Source organism: Lepidochelys kempii, chromosome 9 (assembly GCF_965140265.1).
Source record: "Lepidochelys kempii isolate rLepKem1 chromosome 9, rLepKem1.hap2, whole genome shotgun sequence".
In the NCBI taxonomy this organism is placed as follows: domain Eukaryota; kingdom Metazoa; phylum Chordata; order Testudines; family Cheloniidae; genus Lepidochelys; species Lepidochelys kempii.
This window is the reverse complement of record NC_133264.1, coordinates 31,421,454-31,433,274: the sequence shown is the minus strand read 5'-3', so window position 1 is coordinate 31,433,274 and position 11,821 is coordinate 31,421,454.

Sequence of the window (11,821 nt, the reverse complement as noted above, 5' to 3'; positions counted from 1 at the left end):
CCAACAACGTCACCTGCCAAAATCAGACTTCTATAACCTTCTCCAAGCACAACACTACCTCATTAGAATACCTGTCTGGAAAGGTGTTGTCATAAATATAAAGGGAAGGGTAAACCCCTTTAAAATCCCTCCTGGCCAGAGGAAAAATCCTCTCACCTGTAAAGGGTTAAGAAGCTAAAGGTAACCTCGCTGGCACCTGACCAAAATGACCAATGAGGAGACAAGATACTTTCAAAAGCTGGGAGGAGGGAGAGAAACAAAGGGTCTGTGGGTCTGTTGGTATGCTGCTTTGTCAGGGATAGAACAGAAATGGAGTCTTAGAACTTTTAGTAAATAATCTAGCTAGGTATGCGTTAGATTATGATTTCTTTAAATGGCTGAGAAAAGAATTGTGCTGAATAGAATGACTATTTCTGTCTGTGTGTCTTTTTTGTAACTTAAGGTTTTGCCTAGAGGGATTCTCTATGTTTTGAATCTAGTTACCCTGTAAGGTACCTACCATCCTGATTTTACAGGGGTGATTCCTTTACTCCTATTTACTTCTATTTCTATTAAAAGTCTTCTTGTAAGAAAACTGAATGCTTTTTCATTGTTCTCAGATCCAAGGGTTTGGGTCTGTGGTCACCTATGCAAATCGGTGAGGATTTTTACCAAACCTTTCCCAGGAAGTGGGGTGCAAGGGTTGGGAGGATTTTGGAGGGAAAGACGTGTCCAAACTACGTTTCCCAGTAAACCCAGTTAGAGTTTGGTGGTGGCAGTGGTTATTCCAAGGACAAAAGATAAAATTAATTTGTACCTTGGGGAAGTTTTAACCTAAGCTGGTAAAAGTAAGCTTAGGAGGTTTTCATGCAGGTCCCCACATCTGTACCCTAGAGTTCAGAGTGGGGGAGGAACCTTGACAGGTGTATGCTAACCCATGGCTCTATTCAAAGAGCAGCAGGAGATGGCAAAAATTATAGGAGAAATTGCCATATTCCATACCACAGTGAAATATGTATTTCATATTCTATCTAAAGGCCTATTAGTTCAGTGAATAAAGCACTGGACTTGGAGCCAAAAGAAATGGGCTCTATTCCCAGCTTTACGTTTGACTTGCAGTTGGACATAGGTCAAGCAGCCTCTCTCTCCAATTTTTCCCATCTGTAATGAAGCTTGGAAAGTGCTCTAAAATCTATGAATGAAAAGATGATACATTTTTGTGTTATTTTCTCAATGTTCTGAGTCGGACAGCACTGCCATGGGTCACCATACTGGCTCACATCAGAAAGCCCTTCAGTTGCTCTTTGGCTGAACACTATACAAGAAACACAAGATAAGATACAGATCACAACACAGAAAATCCTGAGATCTGTTTGAGGAGCTGTAGGCTCCAGCAGATGGGCCACTCACAACCAGCAGGAAAAACAGACTGTCTCTGGCTAAAGCCATGCTGCATTATTCTCATGAGGATGTTAGTCTCCTGCCTGCATATACATGTTTGTGTAACTGTCATAAATATAAAGGGAAGGGTAAACCCCTTTGAAATCCCTCCTGGCCAGGGGAAAGCTCCTCTCACCTGTAAAGGGTTAAGAAGCTAAAGGTAACCTCGCTGGCACCTGACCAAAATGACCAATGAGGAGACAAGATACTTTCAAAAGCTGGGAGGAGGGAGAGAAACAAAGGGTTTTGTGTGTCTGTCTGTAGTCGTCTTGGCCGGGGACAGAACAGGAATGGAGTCTTAGAACTTTTAGTAAGTAATCTAGCTAGGTATGTGTTAGATTATGATTTCTTTAAATGGCTGAGAAAAGAATTGTGCTGAATAGAATAACTATTTCTGTCTGTGTATCTTTTTTGTAACTTAAGGTTTTGCCTAGAGGGGTTCTCTATGTTTTTGAATCTAATTACCCTGTAAGATATATACCATCCTGATTTTACAGGGGGGATTTCTTTATTTCTATTTACTTCTATTTTTTATTAAAAGTCTTCTTGTAAAACACTGAATGCTTTTTCATTGTTCTCAGATCCAAGGGTTTGGGTTAGTGGTCACCTATGCAAATTGGTGAGGCTTTTTATCCAACATTTCCCAGGAAAGGGGGGGGTGCAAGTGTTGGGAGGATTGTTCATTGTTCTTAAGATCCAAGGGTCTGGGTCTGTAGTCACCTAGGCAAATTGGTGAGGCTTTTTACCAAACCTTGTCCAGGAAGTGGGGTGCAAGGTTTTGGGAAGTATTTTGGGGGGAAGGACGCGTCCAAACAGCTCTTCCCCAGTAACCAGTATTAGTTTGGTGGTGGTAGCGGCCATTCCAAGGATAACGGGGGTAATATTTTGTACCTTGGGGAAGTTTTGACCTAAGCTGGTAAAGATAAGCTTAGGAGGTTTTTCATGCAGGTCCCCACATCTGTACCCTAGAGTTCAGAGTGGGGGAGGAACCTTGACATGGTGGCACAGTGGTGGGATTAACCTGAAATCATTTTGAGATCCAGTTGAGATTTTTTGAACTAGAAATACAGATTTTAAAAAGGAATTTTTAGGAAGTCCAGAAGACAGCTTTGAAACTGAAAGCAGCTTGGTTTCTCTCTGCTTTGTGGCCAAGCAGAGACAAAAGGGGATTATCTTGTGAATTGCAGGTTTTCTTTGCCTGGAGGCAGGGTACTTAACTCCTGCAGGGAAATTCACAGTCTTCCAACCCAGAGGTTTTTTTTTTTTCCTTTTCTTCCTAAAAGTAAATAGGGGGTGTGTGCTCTACCCATTTGCCTGGAGACAAAAGTGGCAGGGTTTTTTTTAGGATTTTGATTTTTTTTTTTTGTTTTACAAGGAGCACAGGTTTGAAAAGAAATTTTTTTTCTTCTTTGGGCTGGGTAAGCAGGTTTCCAAGTAGTTGGAGGGTTTTTGCTTTAATTTGGGCCCAGAGCAGAGACAAGGGAATTGTCTTTTTCTGTAGGCTGACAATCACTATCAGAGAATAGGTATTCTATTCCAGCACAGCAAAATTTTACAGCCAAGTTTTGTTTGTTTATTTCTAAACCTCGGGTGTAAAGTTAGTTAAAAACAGAGAGGTTAGAATGGCCAAATCCTCAGCTCGACTACAGCTGGAATTAGCCAAATTTCAGGCTGAGGAAAAACAAAGGGAACATGAAAGACAGATAGAACTCATGCAGCTGAAGAAGGAACAAGAAAGGGAGGCAGAACAACACCAAGAGGCTGCCCACAAGAGGGAAATGGAGGCAAGGAAGCATGTGGAGGAGGAGAAGGAAAAAGAGAGGAAGCATGTGGAGGAGATGGAGAGGATAAAGGCCCAGCAGAATATACCAACAAACCCTAGCAATCCTTCTCCAGGTACCACTTCCCATCCCAGAAAGTTCCCCACCTACAAGGCAGGTGATGATACTGAGGCCTTCTTAGAAAACTTCGAAAGGGCCTGCCTTGGGTACAACATCTCTACTGACCAATACATGGTAGAGCTGAGGCCGCAGCTCAGTGGACCCTTAGCTGAGGTGGCAGCTGAAATGCCTAAAGAACACATGAACAAGTATGAACTGTTTAAATCCAAGGCGAGAGTCAGAATGGGGATAACACCCGAGCAGTCTTGTCGGAGGTTCAGAGCCCTAAGGTGGAAACCAGACATGTCATTTACCCGACATGCCTACCACATTGTAAAACATTGGGATGCCTGGATATCAGGAGCAAGTGTTGAATCTCCAGTAAATTTGCCCTTCCTAATGCAAATGGAACAATTCTTAGAGGGTGTTCCTGAGGAAATAGAAAGATACATCCTAGATGGGAAACCCAAAACTGTAATTGAGGCAGGAGAGATTGGAGCCAGATGGGTGGAGGTGGCAGAGAAGAAGAAAACTGGTCGCAGTTGGAGCGGAGACCAGAAGGGACCACCCCAGACCACACCCTATTACCGGGGGCCGCCCAAAGCCCCACCTACCTCCCAAAGAACCCTCCAGACCCCTTATCGTCCCACCACCCCGTTCTCCAGCAACCCTCCTCGCCCCAGTGACCCGTCAGCTGGACGATGTTTTAAGTGTAACGAGCTGGGGCATGTAAAGGCCAACTGCCCCAAGAACCCCAACAGATTACAGTTCATTGCACCGGAATCACACCAGAGGTCCACAGGCCCAGATACCTCCCAGATACCCTTGGAGCGGAGGGAAACTGTGAGTGTGGGTGGGAAGAAGGTCACCGCATGGAGGGACACCGGAGCACAAGTGTCAGCTATCCATGCTTCCTTAGTGGACCCCAATTTAATCAACCCAGAGATCCAAGTGACGATTCAACCCTTCAAGTCCAACTCTTTCAATTTGCCTACAGCCAAGTTGCCTGTCCAGTACAAGGGCTGGTCAGGAATGTGGACTTTTGCAGTCTATGATGATTATCCCATCCCCATGCTGTTGGGGGAAGACTTGGCCAATCATGTGAAGCAGGCCAAGAGGGTGGGAATGGTCACCCGCAACCAGGCTAAACAAGCCGTGAGGCCTAGCTCTGTTCCGGAAACTTCTATCAGGACCCAGTCAGAGGTGATGGACCTGGACCCCAGGCCAATGTCTGCAACAGCAGTAGTGGATCCAGTCCCAGAGACCCAGACGGAACCAGTCCCAGAACCGGAACCAGCCGAACAACCAACACCAGACCCCGTGTCAGCACTGAATCCAGTACTTGCAACCTCAACACCAGAGGGCCCCACCGAACCTGAACTGGCAGCAGCCGATAACCCTACACAAGAGGCTCAGCCGGAGCCTGAATCCCAACATAGTGCACCAGCGGAGAGCGGTTCACAGTCAACAGAAACAGCTCCATCCCCTATATCGCTTCCAGAGGGACCAAGCCTAGGTCCACAATCCCATGAGGAACTGATGTCTCCAGCATCAAGGGAACAGTTCCAGACCGAACAGGAAGCAGATGAAAGCCTCCAGAGAGCTTGGACGGCGGCACGGAGCAACCCACCGCCTCTCAGCTCTTCTAATCGATCCAGGTTTGTTGTAGAAAGAGGACTTTTATACAAGGAAACTCTTTCTGGGGGACACCAGGAAGACTGGCATCCTCAGAGACAGTTGGTAGTTCCAACTAAATACCGGGCCAAGCTCTTGAGCTTAGCCCATGATCACCCTAGTGGCCATGCTGGGGTGAACAGGACCAAAGACCGTTTGGGGGGGTCATTCCACTGGGAGGGAATGGGCAAGGATGTTTCTACCTATGTCCAGTCTTGTGAGGTGTGCCAAAGAGTGGGAAAACCCCAAGACCAGGTCAAAGCTCCTCTCCAGCCACTCCCCATCATTGAAGTTCCATTTCAGCGAGTAGCTGTGGATATTCTGGGTCCTTTTCTGAAAAAGACACCCAGAGGAAAGCAGTACATACTGACTTTCATGGATTTTGCCACCCGATGGCCGGAAGCAGTAGCTCTAAGCAACACCAGGGCTAAAAGTGTGTGCCAGGCACTAGCAGACATTTTTGCCAGGGTAGGTTGGCCCTCCGACATCCTCACAGATGCAGGGACTAATTTCCTGGCAGGAACTATGAAAAACCTTTGGGAAGCTCATGGGGTAAATCACTTGGTTGCCACTCCTTACCATCATCAAACAAATGGCATGGTGGAGAAGTTTAATGGAACTTTGGGGGCCATGATACGTAAATTCGTAAATGAGCACTCCAATGATTGGGACCTAGTATTGCAGCAGTTGCTCTTTGCCTACAGAGCTGTACCACATCCCAGTTTAGGGTTTTCCCCATTTGAACTTGTATATGGCCGTGAGGTTAAGGGGCCATTGCAGTTGGTGAAGCAGCAATGGGAGGGATTTACACCTTCTCCAGGAACTAACATTCTGGACTTTGTAACCAACCTACGAACCACCCTCCGAACCTCTTTAGCCCTTGCTAGAGAAAACTTACAGGATGCTCAAAAAGAGCAAAAAGCCTGGTATGATAAACATGCCAGAGAGCGTTCCTTCAAAGTAGGAGACCAGGTCATGGTCTTAAAGGCGCTCCAGGCCCATAAAATGGAAGCATCGTGGGAAGGGCCATTCGTGGTCCAGGAGCGCCTGGGAGCTGTTAATTATCTCATAGCATTCCCCACCTCCAACCGAAAGCCTAAGGTGTATCATATTAATTCTCTAAAGCCCTTTTATTCCAGAGAATTAAAGGTTTGTCAGTTTACAGCCCAGGGAGGAGACGACGCTGAGTGGCCTGAAGGTGTCTACTACGAAGGGAAATGTGCTGGTGGTGTGGAAGAGGTGAACCTCTCCATGACCCTTGGGCGTATGCAGCGACAGCAGATCCAGGAGCTGTGCACTAGCTACGCGCCAACGTTCTCAGCCACCCCAGGACTGACTGAACGGGCATACCACTCCATTGACACAGGTAATGCTCACCCAATTAGGGTCCAACCTTACCGGGTGTCTCCTCAAGCTAAAACTGCTATAGAACGGGAGATCCAGGATATGTTACAGATGGGTGTAATCTGCCCCTCTGAAAGTGCATGGGCATCTCCAGTGGTTCTAGTTCCCAAACCAGATGGGGAAATACGTTTTTGCGTGGACTACCGTAAGCTAAATGCTGTAACTCGCCCAGACAACTATCCCATGCCACGCACAGATGAACTATTAGAGAAACTGGGAAGGGCCCAGTTCATCTCTACCTTGGACTTAACCAAGGGGTACTGGCAGGTACCGCTAGATGAATCTGCCAAGGAAAGGTCAGCCTTCATCACACATCTCGGGCTGTATGAATTTAATGTACTCCCTTTCGGGCTGCGAAATGCACCCGCCACTTTCCAAAGACTTGTAGATGGTCTCCTAGCGGGATTAGGAGAATATGCAGTCGCCTACCTTGACGATGTGGCCATATTTTCGGATTCCTGGGCAGACCACCTGGAACATCTACAAAAAGTCCTTGAGCGCATAAGGGAGGCAGGACTAACTGTTAAGGCTAAGAAGTGTCAAATAGGCCTAAACAGAGTGACTTACCTTGGACACCAGGTGGGTCAAGGAACTATCAGCCCCCTACAGGCCAAAGTGGATGCTATCCAAAAGTGGCCTGTCCCAAAGTCAAAGAAACAGGTTCAATCCTTCTTAGGCTTGGCCGGTTATTACAGACGATTTGTACCGCACTACAGCCAAATCGCTGCCCCACTGACAGACCTAACCAAAAAGAAACAGCCAAATGCTGTTCAGTGGACCGGAAAGTGTCAGAAGGCCTTTAACAAGCTTAAAGCGACACTCATGTCTGACCCTGTACTAAGGGCCCCAGACTTTGACAAACCGTTCCTAGTAACCACAGATGCATCCGAGCGTGGTGTGGGAGCAGTTTTAATGCAGAAAGGACCTGATCAAGAATTCCACCCTGTAGTGTTTCTCAGCAAAAAACTGTCTGAGAGGGAAAGCAACTGGTCAGTCACTGAAAAAGAATGTTATGCCATTGTCTACGCTCTGGAAAAGCTACGCCCATATGTTTGGGGACGGCGTTTCCACCTGCAAACCGACCATGCTGCACTAAAGTGGCTTCACACCGTCAAAGAAACTAACAGAAAACTTCTTCGGTGGAGTTTAGCTCTCCAAGATTTTGATTTCGACATCCAACACATCTCAGGAGCTTCTAACAAAGTGGCTGATGCACTCTCCCGTGAAAGTTTCCCAGAATCAACTGGTTAAAATCGTCCTTGAGATGTGGAAAATATTGTTAGTCTTTATGTACTTGGTAGTATATTTAGAGATGCATGTGTCTTATTAACTCTGTTTTCCTAGAGCTCCAGGAAGAAATCCCAGCCAGTGTTTCACCCTAGCTGAGATTTGGGGGGCGTGTCATAAATATAAAGGGAAGGGTAAACCCCTTTGAAATCCCTCCTGGCCAGGGGAAAGCTCCTCTCACCTGTAAAGGGTTAAGAAGCTAAAGGTAACCTTGCTGGCACCTGACCAAAATGACCAATGAGGAGACAAGATACTTTCAAAAGCTGGGAGGAGGGAGAGAAACAAAGGGTTTTGTGTGTCTGTCTGTAGTCGTCTTGGCCGGGGACAGAACAGGAATGGAGTCTTAGAACTTTTAGTAAGTAATCTAGCTAGGTATGTGTTAGATTATGATTTCTTTAAATGGCTGAGAAAAGAATTGTGCTGAATAGAATAACTATTTCTGTCTGTGTATCTTTTTTGTAACTTAAGGTTTTGCCTAGAGGGGTTCTCTATGTTTTTGAATCTAATTACCCTGTAAGATATATACCATCCTGATTTTGCAGGGGGGATTTCTTTATTTCTATTTACTTCTATTTTTTATTAAAAGTCTTGTAAAACACTGAATGCTTTTTCATTGTTCTCAGATCCAAGGGTTTGGGTTTGTGGTCACCTATGCAAATTGGTGAGGCTTTTTATCCAACATTTCCCAGGAAAGGGGGGGGTGCAAGTGTTGGGAGGATTGTTCATTGTTCTTAAGATCCAAGGGTCTGGGTCTGTAGTCACCTAGGCAAATTGGTGAGGCTTTTTACCAAACCTTGTCCAGGAAGTGGGGTGCAAGGTTTTGGGAAGTATTTTGGGGGGAAGGACGCGTCCAAACAGCTCTTCCCCAGTAACCAGTATTAGTTTGGTGGTGGTAGCGGCCATTCCAAGGATAACGGGGGTAATATTTTGTACCTTGGGGAAGTTTTGACCTAAGCTGGTAAAGATAAGCTTAGGAGGTTTTTCATGCAGGTCCCCACATCTGTACCCTAGAGTTCAGAGTGGGGGAGGAACCTTGACAGTAACAATTTTTATCACATTCCTTCACTGAGAATAAAAACTGCTCTGTACAGAGAGCCAGCACAAGATCTATCGTATATACCACCTAACTTTGACTGAAACCCTGCATGTTTACCTCTTCCCTTACTAGAACTATGAACAGTATAATGATGAGGAGTCTGGTGGCAGCAAATTCCTACATATATGTTTTCTGGGCATAATAGTACTGCTCTAAATTCTTTCCTGTGTCCTTCTCCATAGATATGAATACCACTCTAGAAATAGGCATGCATGATGAAATGTATGTACTAGTAATACTTGTTTGTGAATCTATCTGTGCACGCAAAACAATCACTTAAAGAAAGCAATATTACAACTCTTTTTAAGGTGACAGAAGTTCATGGGCATTATAGGAGAGGTTGGGGAGGATGTCCACTGTGTCATTTAAAGTCCATCTAACTCAAATCTCAAAGCAAACATGTAGGTGTTGGTGCTTTTCTAACCTCTGCCAGCCCAGCTGCGTAGCTCAATTAAAAAACCCCACCAGAAAACAAGCACTGAAGCATCTGCCCATCCTTAGTCAATACCCAGAATTCCCTTCCACTTGAGAGCAAGTTAGAAGTAGATACTGTTTTAACTATTTCAAATCATATATGGTCAAAGCTGGTTAATCTGAATCCATTAGGAAAATTCCATGTGTACTAGATTTAAAACAAAAATCAGATGAACAATTATACTGCTCCATGATGGATTCAATTGTGCTAGATATACAGCAATCACAGATAAATATCAGGTTCCCCAAATGTTAGGGAGTGGAAAATATCTAGAATACAGAGAACATTTAAAAAAAAAAAAAAGAATACCACCTGCATGAATTAAATTTACTGCAGTGCTTTCAGCATTCCCCAAGGTAAGTATACGCAAAATAGCACAATGAGTACAATAAGTGTCGTTTTACTGATCTCTGTTTCATGTAAAGTATGTTTATATTGTATTAATATCATCATCAAATGACTGTGCATTTTAAAAATGGGAGAATAATTTGTGTAAGTAACGTAGACTTTTCTGTTTGCACAATTCCAGTCTGAAAATGTTTTAATGCAGATGATGTTCCACCAGGGGGCTCTGTTTACACATGATATGAACATCTGACTTTCAGCAGAGCTTCTGTCTCCTCTTTAAATATTTTCACCAAGTTAAAGAAAAACTATGTGGTTTAAGTAAGCAGTAATGTATTACAGCGTGTAGGTATACTGAACATGTGCTCATCGGGGATGGGTAATTAGCTACATGCCATCAATCTCAGAAGTATAGGCATACAGCATACAACTACTGACCTATTTTCTTGGTCAGTGAAGAAGCATCATGAGGATAACTCTTCATTATGTTCAGAATTCTGCCCAAACTTACACTGCTTTGAATTCAAAGGGAGTTTCTCCCTTGACTTCAAAGGGAGTTAGATTAGGACCTCAGGGTCATTTGAAGAGGCTGCCGATATCACCACAGAGCCAGGCAATTTTTGACAGGAAATGACTTTTTAAAAGGCTGGCCTTTCCTATGAGTAGAGCCCTCTACTATCTTTTGGGACTTACATGGCTCCAAAGGTCTAGTGAATTTTTTTTATTATTATTATTTTTTTTACAGGCTTTCACCCACAATGATAAATGCTCTCTATCTTCATCCAGCCATTCAAAAAGCAGCTGTTCCTCTTTTCACATGAGCACCTGTTTACAAACATATCATAAGAAACTTTAAGATGCAGTGAAATAAATACTTGTTTACGTGGTTTAGGAACCGAGGTGCCATTTTCAAAAATCATGATTTCCTTGAGAGTGCCTAGGCACTGCTGAAAATTCCACTAGGTACCTATCTGAATCTTTAGGCACCTGAATTCTTTTAAAATTTGAGAGCCTTTAAATTGACTTTCAATGAGACTTAGGCTCTTAAGTGTCTAAGGACGTGTCTATGCTAGGAGCACTTTACCGGTATAGATATACCAACATATGATGCCGGCAAAGCTCTTCTAAAGTGGACACAGCTTATACTGGCTAAGCTTCACTTTTACTGATATAGTTATTCTACCCCCACTTGGGAAGGAAACAAGCTGTAGAGAAAAAAAGGGCAGTTGCCAGTACCGCTCTGTCTAGACTAGGGCCTTCTGCCAACACAGCTATGTCCGTCAGGGATCACATCTCTTCACGCCCCTGACAACATAGCATATGCTGGTAGAAATCTGTACTGTAGGGGTGTCTTAAGTCATTTTTTAAACTGGGACTTAGACCAGGTCTATACTACAGACTTCTGTCAGCGTCACTATGTTGGGTCAAGGGTATGAAGAAGTGTGATCCCTGACTGACAGCTGTGCTGGCAGAAGCTCCTAGTGTAGATGAAGCTGTATTGGGAAACTGCACTTTTACCGGTATAGCTCATTTTGCTTGGGGATGCGGGGAATAACTATACTGGTAAAAGTGCAGCTTTGCAGGTATAAGCTGCATCCACACTAGGAGTGCTTTTCTGGTGCAGAATACTGGTATTGCTATACCAGTGAGGTGCACCTAGTGTACATATGACCTTAAGCTGCTTTGTCATTTAGGCACTTTTGAAAAATATCCCCTATATCTTGAGCTATTCTAACTCCCCGAGTTGATTGTCTCCAGAATACAGTTATGCAGCAGCTACTGTATTTATTGCACTGCATCTTAGAATTTCTTATTGCGAATTTGTAAACTGGTGTTCAGGTGAAACAAAATACCAGCTAAAGAGGAACTACTGCTGTTCAGACAGCTGAATAAAGATGGAGAACATTTCTCATCAGAGGTGTAAACCAATGATTTTTTTTTTTAAACCAGGCCTTTTCAGCCATGTGAGTCCCAGAAGCAGCAGGGCGCTCTATTCATAGGAAAGGTGAGCCTAAGTAGAAGTCATCTCCCCTCAAAAACTGGCTAGCTCTGTGGTGATAGGCAGCCTGTATAAATGAGCTCCACATAATTTTTGACCACACTACTCCAGGTTCTTGGGCCCATGAGTTGAAGGACTGATGAGTTCACAACTGAGCTCTGCTTTCCTGCTGGAATAACCAACCCCTCTTTAAGGTGTCAAATTTAAATAGTCCTAGTGGAATATAATTAGCTTCCAGCTGG